Raw genomic sequence first — 15,452 nt, forward strand, 5'->3', positions numbered from 1 at the left:
TGGATGTCTCTCATGAAATATACATGTTAATAAATTTGATTTTCTCTTGTTACAGGAGTCTGCTCCAACTAAGAGCTCATGAAAGTTAAGGAAAAAAATATTTTTCCTTCCCTACAACACCAACATGTAACATGAACTAAAAATAAGTGTTCTTGCAAGCCACTGAGTTTGCAGGGTTGTTTGTTATGCAGCAAAGTTAACTAATGTAGACTCTTAATTATCAGAACTTTCCCTGAAACAATCTTAACCCTTTGATGACTTCAACTCATACACTGATGCCTCCCAAAGGTATTCCTGTGTTCCAGAACTGTCCTCTGTCTACCACAGGCTTTCCTAGCAGGCAAGTCCTCGGGACACCTGAAGTTCAACATCTTCAAAAATGAATTCACCATCTTCCCTAAAATACTACTTTCTGTTCCTAGCGTTTCTTTGGCAGCTTGCACCATGTCTGTGTAAGGAAGCTGGAACTACGCTTCCCAGAATCCCTGATCCTGTGTGGTCCTGGGTAGCACTGGCCACAGAACTCATTTGACATCAGCTCTGGAAGGTGGACCCAAGCACAGCCACATGTTTTATGCTTGGGAGGCTGGTGCAGGGCACAGGCTGTGCTGATGGTTGGACAGCTTGCCCTGTGAGCCTGGACAGCACCCAGACCTGTGGCTCCTCATCCTGGGCCTGCAGGGGCAGCTCCTGGGGCCCAGTGGCCTCACTAGGGCCATGCAGCCCACTGTTTGTGCAGACAGATCTGTGCACATTGGGCATAGCTCTAGAGGGGGTGCTGGGTGAACCTGGGCATGGCCTCTGCTCAGAGAAGCAGCAACGGTGACAAGGGTCACAGACAACTTAAAGGAGGTGGTCCATGTAGAGGGAAATCACTGTCAGGGGAAGAAGAGGTCAAACGTGAGCAGCCCACATGTCTGCCATGTGCAGATTCCATGCTGGGCAGGGTGGGGACAGGCTTGAGTCCAGGGACGGGATCTCCTCAGGGACACAGGTGATCTCAGCGCATCGCCTGGCCTCTGGCCTCTGGCCCTTTTGTTGCCCCCACTGCGTAATGCGGGGAGGAGGGAGAACGAGCCAAATGATGGCTCTCTGAGGTTCTTTTAAGCTCTAACATAAAAATTGTGATTTTACGTCGGCAGTTCCTTCCACCAGCTGTTTTTGCATTTTCATAAAGAAAATCAATTTGCTCGTGCTTCTTTCCTTCTGTTATGCTCCTCCTTCCCCCACAACCCCTCTCGTGAATTACACAAACTGCACTTGCCACCCAAGGAGAGGCTAATTAAAAATGCTAAATGAGACTTTAAATGGAGTGTCTACCACTGCTTCATCTTGGCTAATGCCAGTGAGCGGCTGTCGCCCTCACCACGGAGCATCCCGCCTGGATCTCAGACACACGCGTAGTTAAGAGTGGCTAACAGGTGTGGTACAGATCCCGCGTGTGGTGCACGGTGAATACTAAGCCACTGAGTGGTAGAATCCATTGGAGTCCTGTGCGGACATGGCCTCCCCTCACCCCAACAATCACAGAAATTTTCATTAGCATGACTTTAAATTTCTAGTACCCACTTCAGTTACTAATGAATTTAATGAAAAGTGCCCCAAGAGGGGTCTCTCAAAAATCCTCTTTATTTTACAGAAAAGACAGGTGAAACTATAGCAAGAAAAATCCCAGCTACAAAAAGGAAGCAGCGATTCCACAATGTTAGTCCCTATGAATTCAATCAAAATGACACCCAAAAACATGGAAAAAGCACAGTTGATGCTCAGCAGTCTGACTCTTGTGGAAACAGCCTCTTCTTAGCTTCTGTGGCATCTCCTTTGAGCTATCCTCCCACATCTCCAAGCTCTGGAGAGGCTCCTTAGCATCCTTTACACTCACTTTGCTGGGCCCTGACTCCAAATGTCTGAGCTGCTCAAGATGCCTCTGCCCCCGTTAACAGAAAAACCCAAGCTCTGTAAGATAATTTAAAGGGGTTGATGCTGAGCTGAATATGAGTGACCACAACCCAGAACTACACAATCTCTCTTTTTGTTAATTAATTTATTTATTTTTTAATTTCAAAATATTAAGGGTATATAAATGTTTTTGTTACGTGGATACCTAGTATGATTCCTAAGTCAGGGCTGTTAGTGTCCCTGTCACCATCATAGTGTTCATTGTACCCGATCATTTTTACCTCTCACTCTCTCACACACACCTTTCTACAATCTCAAGGGCTCCTGACAAAGTACTCCTAAGGCAGCTGGGTCACAGTTTGGTTTTACACATTTTAGAGAGACAGGAATTGCAGGTAAAATCATAAATCAATACATGGGAGGTGAGAAATGAAAATAAAATCCTAAGCCCCCTGCCAACTGAACGGACCCCCATTGGCCAAGGGGACCCCAAGGACACCTTAGAACTGAGTTCCCAGTCATGATGGGTCAGGAGGACAGACACGCCCGTTCCCCCTTCCCGCGCTAACCTCCATCAGGCTGCCTTCCCCACGGCTACACAGAGCCGGCCTTTGAGACGACTTGATCCTCCGCTGATTTCTATCAGCCGCCAAATGCTGCTCCTCCCTTTGTGGTTTCGGCACCCCTGACCAGCATTCCTTCCTGATAAGAATCCAGCGCTACTGGCCAGTCTCCAGAGGATGTGCACAGAGGGTTTCTTGTCCCTCATTTCACCTTTTGACATCAGAGGGCCCAAAACTCCACCACCGGATCATGCTGCCAGTTTTTGTACTGACCACCTATGAAGAGCCCAAAGCTCAATTGCACATGGCATGTTTATCCTCTCATAAATATTCATGACCCCTCCCATAGCTTGTTAAATACATACATTCAGCCACCGCGTTCAGCATAAATTCCTGTTCCCTGTACCATTCCCTTGAAGTAAATGCTCTTCCCTTCTGCCCTGCTCCAGGCTGCACTTCCCAGCCTGTCAGAATGGCCACCCTGCAGGCTGTAACCTTTTATGGGAAATAAAGTCTCCTTTCCAAATTTATGAACCTCCTCATTCTTCACTTGACAAAGATATACATTAGTTTGGCCTGAAAAGGCAGAACATCTCCAAGCAAGGGCTTGCAGGTTATAGGTGGGTTCAGAGGTTCTTTGATTTATAATTGGTTAAAGAAATAAAGATTTGTCTAAAGACTTGGAGGCAGTAGAAAGGGATGGTTGAGTTCAGATAAGGGCGTCTGCTATCTCTCATGTGATGCTATGCCAGGGTCAGGCTAGAAAGTGAGCTATGTTAACCAAGTTAATAAGAAGCCATGCAGGCTGGATAAGTGTTCTCATGAGGGCATGTGGGTCAATTGTAGCTAGATTTTTCCATGTAAACACAATAACAACAAAACACTAGAGATGTACTTCTTATTTTCAAATGTGAAATCATCATATTTTAAAATGTTAACTTAACAGGAGGAGGGACAAGATGGCAGACAAGAAAAACCACCAGCCACAGTGTCTCTGCAAGAAAGACAGATCTTAGAAGAAAGTAAAAAAAATAAACAGGCAGACAAACATAGGTCGGATGAGGGTCGGAAAGAAGGGTGCCTGAAACCACTGGACACACCACAGGAAAAAGCTGTGGAGGTGAACTGGAAGGAGAAAGGCCCCCTGAGAGGCGTGGAGACCCGCAACAAGTTACATTTCCCCTCCCTTGCATCTCAGACTGCGGGTGGGCTCCGGAGCAGAGAGACCTGCTGACACCAGCCCAGAGACAGCCGCCACCAGTGAGCCTCTTTGCGGACAGGGCACCAGGCTCCCAACTCCCTCAGACACCTCCTGCCCCGCAGACCTGAGCCAATCTGCAGGCACCATATTGCTTCATTCTCCCCTCCCCTTCCCTACTGGCAGCTGCCGAGAGAGACAATTTAGCCACCACCTGGAGGCATCCGCAGCGAACGGGACCTTTCCGTTTGGTACCCTACAGAGGACTGAGGGGTACTCAGACTGTGAGCTCTCTACCCGCCAACCCTCCAATGTACTGCTTGCCCAGTGACTCCAGGAGAGCGAGCAAATCCCAAGGTGGAGAGACATAAATCCAGCTTGGGCACCCCATGGGTGACTTGAGATCAGCACTCCTCTTCCTGGCAGGGTCAGGGATTGATCTCCAAGACCCAGGGAACAGGCCTGCAGGCCAGATCTCATACACCAAGATCTCCATGGCATTGTCCCAGGACACAGAAGGGATATTTGTAAATAAGCCTATTGTGGCGTGTGTGCCTTCAGGGGCAGATCAGCATGCTTAATGGGCGACCCTCCTCCCACAGGAGAGCTGTGCGCCCAGCTCAGGCTGTGATCCTGGGCAGGGAACCTTCTGACCGGCAGCACAGCCAGGGGAGATCCGCTGGCTTGTGGTCCTGCCTGCTGGCAGAGGCCGGAGAGAAACTGCGGAATGGCGGAGGGGGGGCGAGCCAGCACTGCTCCAGACTTCAAGTATCAGACGGACCTACCCCCATGCACAGACTTTTTGGCTGGGTGGGCCATTTCAGCCCCTCACTGGCAGCTTTGCCCAGAAGCAGAGAACAGACCTTTGACTCCTGATAACAGCATTTGTGGAGCTTGAGGGCAAGTTCACCCAACCCGGCTCGGCCCATTCTCACTGCACCACCTACTCCCACTCAGACGAAGAATAAGGACACACCTGGAAGTCCCAGGGCCCCACCCACCACATGAGGCACTAGAGTGCCTCTCCAGAGGAACAAGAGCCAGTTACAGGACCCAAAAACAACAGTGCACCCTGCTCCTCCCAGCAAGCTCCATCTACTCACAAGGAAGCCATTCTGCACACCTTTTCACTGCATGTACTGGCTCATCACACACCATGTGGTTAAATCTCACCCACAAACACACCTACTGGCTCAAAGACTAAATACAGCATGTCATTATCAAAACAAAAGTCTAAAGGTAAGAAGGAACAGCTGATCCAGATGGGAAGGAATCAGTGAAAGAACTCTGGAAGTATGAAGAATCAAATGGAAAGCACACCCCTAAAGGGGAACACCAGTTTTCTAACAATTGACATTAACCAAATTCAGAATACTAAAATGACAGAAGAAAAATTTTGAACATGGATTGTAAGAACACTCAATGATATGCAAGAGAAAATGAATAACAAACACAAAGACACCACCAAAAAAATCCAGGACTAGGAAGAAAAATTCGCTAAAGAAATTGAAATATTAAAGAAAATTAAACAGAACTTCTGGAAATAAAGAATTTATTCAAGAAATTACAAAACAAAGTGGAAAGCCTCAATAACAGGGTGGATCAAACAGGAGAAAGAATCTCAGGGATTGAAGATAATACTTTTCAATTAAATAAGTCACTTAGAGCAGAGAAATAAGAGAAAAGAGAAAAGCTTACAAGAAATGTGGGATTATGTGAAGAGGCAAAACATGAACATCATAGGCATTCCTGAGGGTGAAGAAGAAAATACACAAGGGTTGAATAAGCTATTTGAGGATATAATAGAGGAAACTTTCCCAAGCCTTGCTAAAAAGATAGACATCCAGGTATAAGAAGCTAAAAGGACCCCTGGGAGATTCATTGCAAACAGGAAGACACCATGAGACACAGTCATCAGACTGACCAAAATAACCACAAAGAGGCCCTCCTATGACCTGTAAGGCCAAAGAAGCAGGTAAACTACAAAGGAAAACCCATGCGAATAATGGCAGACTTCTGAACTGATACCTTACAAGCACGAAGAGACTGGGGCCCCATTCTCACTCTTCTGAAACAGAATAATGCCCAGCCTAGAATCATGTGCCCCAAAAAACTAAGTTTCAAATACAAAGGAGAAATAAAGACCTTCTTGGACAAGCAAAGACTGAGGGAATTCACCAAGACAAGACCTGCCCTCCAGGAAGTACTCAAAACAGTGTTACACACAGAACAGCACAATAGACACTCACCTGTGGAAAATCATCCAAAAGCTAAAGGTCAAAGGCTAGATGCATGACTGGGCGCAATGGCTCATGCCTGTAATCCTAACACTCTGGGAGGCTGAGGTGGGTGGATCACTTGAGGTCAGGAGTTCAAGACCAGCCTGAGCAAGAGCGAGACCCCGTCTCTACTAAAAATAGAAAGAAATTATCTGGACAACTAAAAATATACTTATAGAAATAATTAGCCAGGCATGGTGGCGCATGCCTGTAGTCCCAGCTACTCAGGAGGCTGAGGGAGTAGGATTGCTTAATCTCAGGAGTTTGAGGTTGCTGTGAGTGAGGCTGACACCATGGCACTCACTCTAGGCTGGACAACATAGCAAGACTCCGTCTCAAAAAAATAAAAAATAAAAAAAGCAAAGGCCAGTTACCACAATGGCTCACGAGAGAAAATAAAGCAACAAAGTTCAACTCAACAGGATAAACAGAAATCTCCCCCACTTATCAATTCTTTCAATAAATGTGAATGGCTTGAACTATCACTAAAGAGACATAGGCTGGCTGCATGGATAAATATACACAAGCCAAGTATCCACTGTCTTCAGGAAACACATATAACCCACAAGGATACATTCAAACTCAAGGTGAAGGGATGAAAAACAATATTTCAAGCAAACAGAAGCGAAAAGAAAGCTGATGTGGTGGTTCTGATTTCAGATAACTTAGTCTTCAAATCAACAAAAGTAATGAAAGACAAAGATGGTCACTATATAATGGTGAAGGGCACAATTCAACAAGAAGACGTAACAATTCTGAATATTTATGCACCTAATGCAGTTGCACCCAGATTCATAAAGCAAATCCTACTTGATCTAAACAAAATGGTAAACAGCAACACCATAATAGCCAGAGACTTTAATATCCCTCTAACAGAACTGGACAGATCCTCCAAACAGAAAATAAACAAAGAAACAATGATCTTAAACAGAACTCTAGCACAAATAGGCCTGACTGACATTGACAGAATAATGTACCACAAACCACTGAACATACATTTTTCTCATTAGATCATGGGACGTTCTCTAAGATTGACCATATCCTGGGCCACAAAGCATGTTTCAAAAAAATTTTTTAAATAGAAATTAACCATGCATCTTCTCAAATGATAGTGGAATAAATTAGTAATCAACTCCAACAGAAACTCTCATCTCTACACAAAGTCATGGAAACTAAACAACCTTCTGCTGAACGATTATTGTGTTAAGGAAGAAATCAAGATGGAAATCAAAAGATTCTTTGAATTGTATGACAAAGGAGGGGCAAGTTATCAAAATCTGTGGGACACAGCTAAAGCAGTCCTGAGAGGAAAATTGATATCCATAAATGCCTACATCCAAAAGACAGAAAGATCACAAATAAACAATCTGATGGATCATCTCAAAGAACTGGAAAAGGATGAGCAAACCCACCCCAAACCCGGCAGAACACAAAAAAATAACAAAGATCGAGCAGAATTAAATGAAATTGATAACAAGAAACTATACAGCTGATTAATAAAACAAAAAGTTGGTTCTTTGAAAAAATAAACAAAATTGGCTCATCTCTTGCTAAATTAATGAGAAGCACAAAACAAAGGACCTCTAATAAACTCCATCAGGAATGAGAAAGGAGAAATTACAACTTATACCATAGAAATACAAAATGTCATCTATGAATACTACAAAAACCTCTTTGAACATAAACTGGAAAATTTGGAGAAAGGGAAAAATTCTTAGAAACACACAGCATCCCTAGACTCAATCAGTAAGAAATAGAATTCTGGAACAGACCAATATCAAGTACCAAAATTGAAGGAGCTATAAAAAACCTGTCTAAAAAGAAAAGTCCTGGACCATATGGTTTCACATCCGAATTTTACCGGACATACAAAGATGAACTGATGCCTATCCTGCAGATATTATTCCACAACATCGAGAAGGAAGGAATCCTTCCCAGTGCATTTTATGAAGCCAACATCATCATGATGCCAAAACCAGGAAAGGATGCAACAACAATAAAAAAATCTACAGACCAACATTGCTTACGAATGTAGACGAAAAAATTCTCAAAAAATCCTAGCAAACCGAATTCAGGTGCTTACCAAAATATAATGCATCAGGACCAAGTGGGCTTCATCCCAGAGATGCAGGGATGGTTCAACATACACAAACATATAAATGTAATTCACCACATAAATGGAAGCAAAAACAAAGACCATGTAATCCTCCCAATAGACGCAGAAAAAGCATTTGACAAAATTCAACACCATTTTAAGATAAGAATGCTTAACAAAATAGGCATAGATGGGACATATGTAAAAATGACACAAGCCATATATGACAAACCCACAGTCTACCTTATACTGAATGCAGAAAAACTGAAAACACTTGAAACTGGAACCAGACAAAGTTGCCCTCTATCACTGCTTCTATTCAACATAGTGCTCGAAGTCCTAGCCAGAGCAATCAGACAAGAGAAGCAAATGGAGGGCATCCAAATGGGGGCAGAAGAGGTCATACTGTCACTCTTTGCTGACGATATGATCTTATATCTAGAAACACCAAAGATTCTGCCATGAGACTACTAAATTTGATAAACAAATTCAGCACAGTCTCAGGTTACAAAATCAATGTACAGAAATCAGTAGCATTCCTATACACCAACAACAGTCAAACTGAGAACCAAATCAGAGACTCAATACCCTCCACAATAGCAACAAAGAAAACAAAATACCTAGGAATATATTTAACTAAGGAGATAAAAGAGAAGGGAGAACTACAAAACACTGAGGAAAGAAATGGCAGAGGACATAAACAGGTGGAAAACCATACCATCCTCATGTGTTGGCAGAATCAACACTGTTCAAATGTCTATACTACCCAAAGTGATCTACAGATTCAATGCAATCCCTATTAAAATACCAACATCATTTTTCACAGATCTAGAAGTAATAATTCTACACTTCTTATGGAACCAGAGAAGACCCCGTACAGCAAAAGCAATCTTAAGCCAAAAGAACAAATTGGGAAGCATCAATTTACCAGACTTCAAGCTATACTACAAGGCTATAGTAACTAAAACAGCTTGGTACTAGCGCAACAACAGAGACATAGACCAATGGAACAGAACTGAGAACCCAGGTATAAAACCATCCTCATATTGCCATCTAATCTTTAACAAAACAGACAAAAACATACACTAGGGAAAAGAATACCTATTCAATAAATGGTGCTGGTAAAACTGGATAGCCACATGTAGAAGACTGAAACAGGATCCATCCCTCTTACGTCTCAAAAAAAAATCAACTCACAGTGGAATACAGACTTAAACCTAAGGCATGAAACTATAAGAATTCTAGAAGAAAATATTGGAAAAACTCTTAAAGACATTGGCCCAGGCAAGGAATTTATGAAAAATTCCCCAAAAGTAATCACAGCAACAACAAAAATAAGTAAATGAGACATTGTCAAACTAAAAAGTTTCTGCACAGCCAAGGAAACTATCACAAGAGCAAACAGGGAACCTACAGAATGAGAGAAAATATTCACATGTTACACATCCGATAAAGGGCTGATAACTAGAATCTATATATAACTCAGGAAAATCAGCAAGAAGAAAATCAAACAACCACATTAAAAAGTGGGCAAAGGCCATGAACAGAAAAGTTTAAAAAGAAGATAGACTAATTTCCAATAAACATATGAAAAAATCCTCAACATCTCTAATCATCAGGGAAATGCAAATCAAAACCACAATGCTATATCACTTATCTCCAGTGAAAATAGCCTTTATCAAAAAGTCCCAGAACAAGAAATGTTGGCATGGATGTGGAGAGATAGGAACACTCACACATGGCTGGTGGGACTCAAACTAGTACAACTTCTGTGGAAAGTAACATGGAGATATCTCAAGGATGTACAAGTGGAACTACCCTTTGATCTAGCAATTTCATTACTGGGCATCTACCCAGAGGAAAAAAAGACATTCTATGTGTTATATGTATACTGTGGAGTTCTACATAGCCACAAGAAACAATGGTGATCTAGCATCTCTTCTATCATCCTGGATAGAGCTGGAACCCATTCTACTAAGTGAAGCATCATAAGAATGGAAAAACAAGAACCACATGTACTCACCATCAAATTGGTATTAACTGATCAACACTTAAATGCACATATAGTAATAATATTTATCAGGTATCCAACAAATGGTAGGGTGAGGAGGGCAGGGGTATATGCATACCTAATTGATACAGTGTGCACCATCTGAGAGATAGACATGCTTGAATTTCTGACTCAGGTGGGGCAAAGGCAATATATGTAACCTAAACATTTGTACCCATAATATTCTGAATACAAAGAAAATTTTTACAAAAGTTTCTTACATGAGGAAGAAATAAAGACTTTTTGCAACAAGTAAACACTGAAACAATTTGTCAAGACTAGACCTGCCCTGTAGGAAGTACGCAGATCTATATTATACATCAATGAGCACAATAGAAACCCTCCAGTGTAAAATCACCCAAAAGCTAAAGCTCAGAGTTCATATAAAATAATATCTCAAGAGGTTAACCAAAGCATTAAGTTTCTATGCAACAGGATGAACAGAAATGCGTCTCACCTATCCATACTTTCAGTAACATGAATGGTTTGAATTCCCTACTCAAGAGACATAGGCTGGCTGAATGAATTTAAAAAATAGATAAGCCAAGTATATGTTGTGCCCAGGAAACACATCTAACCCACAAGAACTCATTCAGACTCAAGATGAAGGGATGGAAAAAAAAATATTCCATGCAATAAGAAATCAAAAGATAGCAAGTGTAGCCATTCTCATATCTGATAACATAGACTTCAAATCAATAATAGTAATGAAAGACAAAGCTGGTCATTATATAATAGTAAAGAGAGCAATTCATCAAGAAGACATAACAGTCCTAAATATTTATGCACTCAACATAAGTGCACCCAGATTCATAAAGCAAATCCTACTAGATCTAAACAAAGTCATAAACAGCAATATTGTAATTACTGGAGACTTCAACACCCCTCTGACAGAACTGGATAGATCTTCCAAGCAGAGAATAAACAAATAAATTCTAGCCTTAAACAGTACTCTAGAGCAAATGTGCTTAAAAGACACTTATAGAACATTCTACCTGAAAAATACTGAATATACATTCTTCTTATCAGTACATGGAACACTCTCCAATATTGATCACATCGTAGGCCACAAAACATGTCTCAACAAATGCAAAAAATAGAAATTATACCACGTACCTTCTCATACCATAGTGGAATAAAATTAGAAATCAACTCCCACAGAAACACTCAATTCTACACAAAGTCATGGAAATTAAAAAACCTACTGCTAAATGATTATTGGGTCAAGGAGGAAATCAACATGGAAATAAAAAGATTCCTTGAACTATATAACAAAGGGGATACAAGTTTTCATAATCTCTGGGATTCAGCAAAAGCAGTTCTAAGGGGGAAAAGTTCATAGCCTTAGATGCCTATGCCCAAAAGACAGAAAGATCACAGATCAACAATCTAATGCATCATCTCAAGTAACTGTAAAAGAAAAAGCAAACCAATCCTAAACCCACCAGAAGAAATGCAATAACAAAGGTCATAGCAGAACTAAATGAAATTGAAAATAAGCAAATAATATAGAAGATCAACAAAACAAAAAAATTGATTCTTTGAAAAGACAAACAAAATTGATAGACCTCCTGCTAGATTAACCATAAATGGAAAACAGAGGACCCAAATAAGCTCTATCAACAATGAAAAAGGAGATATTACAACTGATACCACAGAAATACAAAATATCATCTGTGAATACTAAAAAAATCTGTATGCACATAAACTCAAAAACATTGAGGAAGTGGACAAATTCCTGGAAACACATAACCTCCCAAGGCTCAATCAGGAAGAAATAGAATTCCTGAACAGACCAATTATGAGCAACAAAGTTGAAGCAGCAGTAAAAGATCTTCCAAAAAAAAAATCCTGGACCAGATGTTTCACACCCACAGGTGTAGGTCTTTTATCAGACCTACAAAGAAGAATTGGTATGCATACTGCAGAAATTATTTCAGAACATAGAGAAGGAAGGGACCCTCCCCAACTCATTCTATGAAGCCAGTATCACCTTGATAGCAAAGTCAGGAAAAAACACAACAAAAAAAAAATGAAACTATAGGTCAATATCCCTTATGAATATAGATGCAAAAATCCTCAATAAAATGCTAGCAAACTGAATTTAGCAACACATCAAAAAAATAATCCCCCATAACCAAGTGGGCTTCAATCCAGGAATGCAAGGATGGTTCAACATATGTAAATCCATAAATGTGATTCACCACATAAACAGAAGCAGAAACAAAGATCATATGATCATCTCAATAGGTTCAGAAAAAACATTTAACAAAATTTAGCACCCTTTCATAATAACAACTCTTAACACAATAGGCATAGATGGAACATATCTGAAAATTATAAAAGCCATATATGACAAACCCACAACCAACATCGTACTGAATGGGGCAAAGTTGAAATCATTTCTTCTCAGAACTGGAACAAGACAAGGATCCCCACTGTCTTCACTTCTATTCAACATAGTCCTGGAAGTCCTAGCCAGAGTAATCAGGCAAAAGAAGAAATTAAGGGTATCCAAATGGGGAAAGAAAAGGTCAAACTATCAGTGTTTGCTGATAATATGATCTTATATCTAGTAAAATGCCCAAAGATTCTGCCAAGAGACTCCTAGAAATGATAAATAAATTCAGCAAAGTCTCAGACTACAAAATCAATGTACAGAAATCAGTAGCATTTCTATACACCAACAACAAACAGTCAAGCTGAGAATCAAATCAAATACCCAATAACTTTCACAATAGCTACAAAGAAAATAAAATACCTAGTTATATATTTAACCAAAAGGTGAAAGATCTCTACAAAGAGAACTAGGAATCACTGGAGAAGGAAATTGCAGGTGATGCAACAAATGGAAAAACATACCATCATCATGGATCAGCAGAATCAACATTGTTAAAACGTCCATACTACCCAAAGTGATTTAGAGATTCAATCCAATCCCTATGAAAATAACAACAGCATTTTTCACAGATCTAGAAAAAATAATTCTGCACTTTGTTTGGAACCAGAAAAGAGTTCGAATAGCTAAAGCAACCATAAGTAAAAGGAACAAATCTGGAGGCATCACTTTATCAGACTTTAAGATATACTAGAAGGCTACATTAACCAAAACAGCATGGTACTGGCACAAAAATAGAGACATAGACCAATGGAACAAAACATAGAACACAGATATAAAACCATCCACATACAGCCATCTGATCTTTGACAAAGTAGACAGCTATGTACAATGGGGAAAATAATCCCTATTCAATAAATGATGCTGGGAAAATTGGATAGCCACATGTAAAAGATTGAAACAGGATCCATATCTCTCACCACTCACAAAAATTAATTCAAGTTGCATAACAGACTTAAACCTAAGGCATGAAACTATAAGAATTCTGGAAGAAAATATTGGAAAAACTCTTATAGACATTGTCTTAGGCAAAGAATTTATGAAGAAGACCCCAAAAGCAATCACAGCAACAACAAAAATAAATAAATGGGACCTGATCAAATTAAAAAGCCAAGGAAACAATCATTAGAGTGAATAGAGAACCTACAGAATGGGAGAAAATATTTGCATACTACACATCCGATAAAGGGCTGATAACTGGAATCTGTAAAGAACTCAAGCACATAATCAAGAAAAAAATCAAACATCCTCATTAAAAAGTGGGCAAAAGACAATGTTAGGTTTGTTCCAGGTGGGAAACCAAAAGTATGTATAGGACAGAATGTGGTTAATGCAAAACTTAGGCTTGTAAAATAATAGCTGCAGGAGTCTGGAGAGTTTGGATGTTGTAAATCTAACAGACAGCTACAGCCAGCATTCCCCCCCACCCCAATACAGATGAAATCTATCCTCCCTAGCTCTCCTGATAAGGACACTGGAGCTGAAGGATGGATGAGACTGGGGCAGGGGTCTTAGGAGCTGGTTGTTTGAGAAGAGAATTAATTACAAGCAGCTATTCTGGCCCACTTACTTGCTCCCCCCAGAGAAACCCTCTATAAAGTCCAAAGCTCTCCCTTTTTCTCTCGTGGATGCTTTTTTTGGCCTCCACCCATTTGTACCCAAATGCTCAAAATAAACAGCATTTTGCTACACATGAGGCTACTTGTGTCTCTCTCTCGGCTCTGGACCTAACAGGCATGAATAGAAACTTTTCAAAAGAAGACAGACTAATGGCCAAGAAACATGAAAAAATGCTCAATATCTCTAAGCATCAGGAAAACGCAAATCAAAACCACAATGAGATATCACTTAACTCCAGTGAGAGTGGCTTTTATCAAAAAGTCTCAAAACAATAAGATGCTGGTGTGGATGCAGAGAGATAGGGACACTCTTACACTGTTGGGACTGTAAACTAGTGCAAGCTCTATGGAAAATAGTATGGAGATTCCTCAAAGAGCTACAAGTAGAACTACCATTTGATCCAGAAATCCCATTACTGGGCATCCACCCAAAAGAACAAAAGACATTCTGTAAAAAAGACATCTGCACTAGAATGTTGATAGCAGCACAATTCACAATCACAAAGATGTGGAAACAACCCAAATGTCCATCAATTCATGAGTGGATTAGTAAATTGTGATATATGTATACCATAGAGTATTTCTCAGCCATAAAAAAATGAATTAATACCTTTTTCAACAATCTGGATGGCACTGGAGACCATTCTCCTAAGTGACATATTGCAATAATGGAAAAACAAACACCACATATACTCGCTATTAAATTGGAATTAACTGATCAGCACTCATGTGCGCATATGGAAGTAAAACTCAACAGAAATCATGCAGGTGGATGGGGAGAGGAGTGGATGGGTGAAATCATACCAAATGTGTAGAATGTCCATGATCTGGATGATGGGCACACTTATAACTTTGACTCAAGCAGTATGAAAGCAATTCATGTAACCAAAACATTTGTACCCCCCATAATATTCTGAAATAAAAAAGAAAGAAATGGAAATGAAAGAAGAGGGAGCCAGAGACTCTTCTGGGGCCCTTGTGGTGAAGAGGGAAGAGGGCCGTGGGGGGCCATGAGCCTCGGGATGGATATGCCGGGAAGTGGGCTGAGATCCTGACAGCTCTGCAGGAACCCGAATGAGCCACTGCACATTTTCATCAGCTATTACAGGATTATTATCCTACATTCTGCTCATTCAACAACATCAGAAACTGCAGCTGTGAGAGAAGGAGGCCCAGATGACAAATAACTGTTAAAGTAATTTTCCTGGGTCAAGTAATTATTACCCCACCAAGACAGGAAGAATTAGGAGAAGGGCACAGCCAAAGTATCCGGAGCACACACCCTGAGGTCAGGCGGCAGAGGGGAGGGAGGGAGATGTATGTTGGGAAGGTGATGGACAGAGTGACCAGA

Source organism: Lemur catta, chromosome 8 (assembly GCF_020740605.2).
Source record: "Lemur catta isolate mLemCat1 chromosome 8, mLemCat1.pri, whole genome shotgun sequence".
Lineage (NCBI taxonomy): Eukaryota > Metazoa > Chordata > Mammalia > Primates > Lemuridae > Lemur > Lemur catta.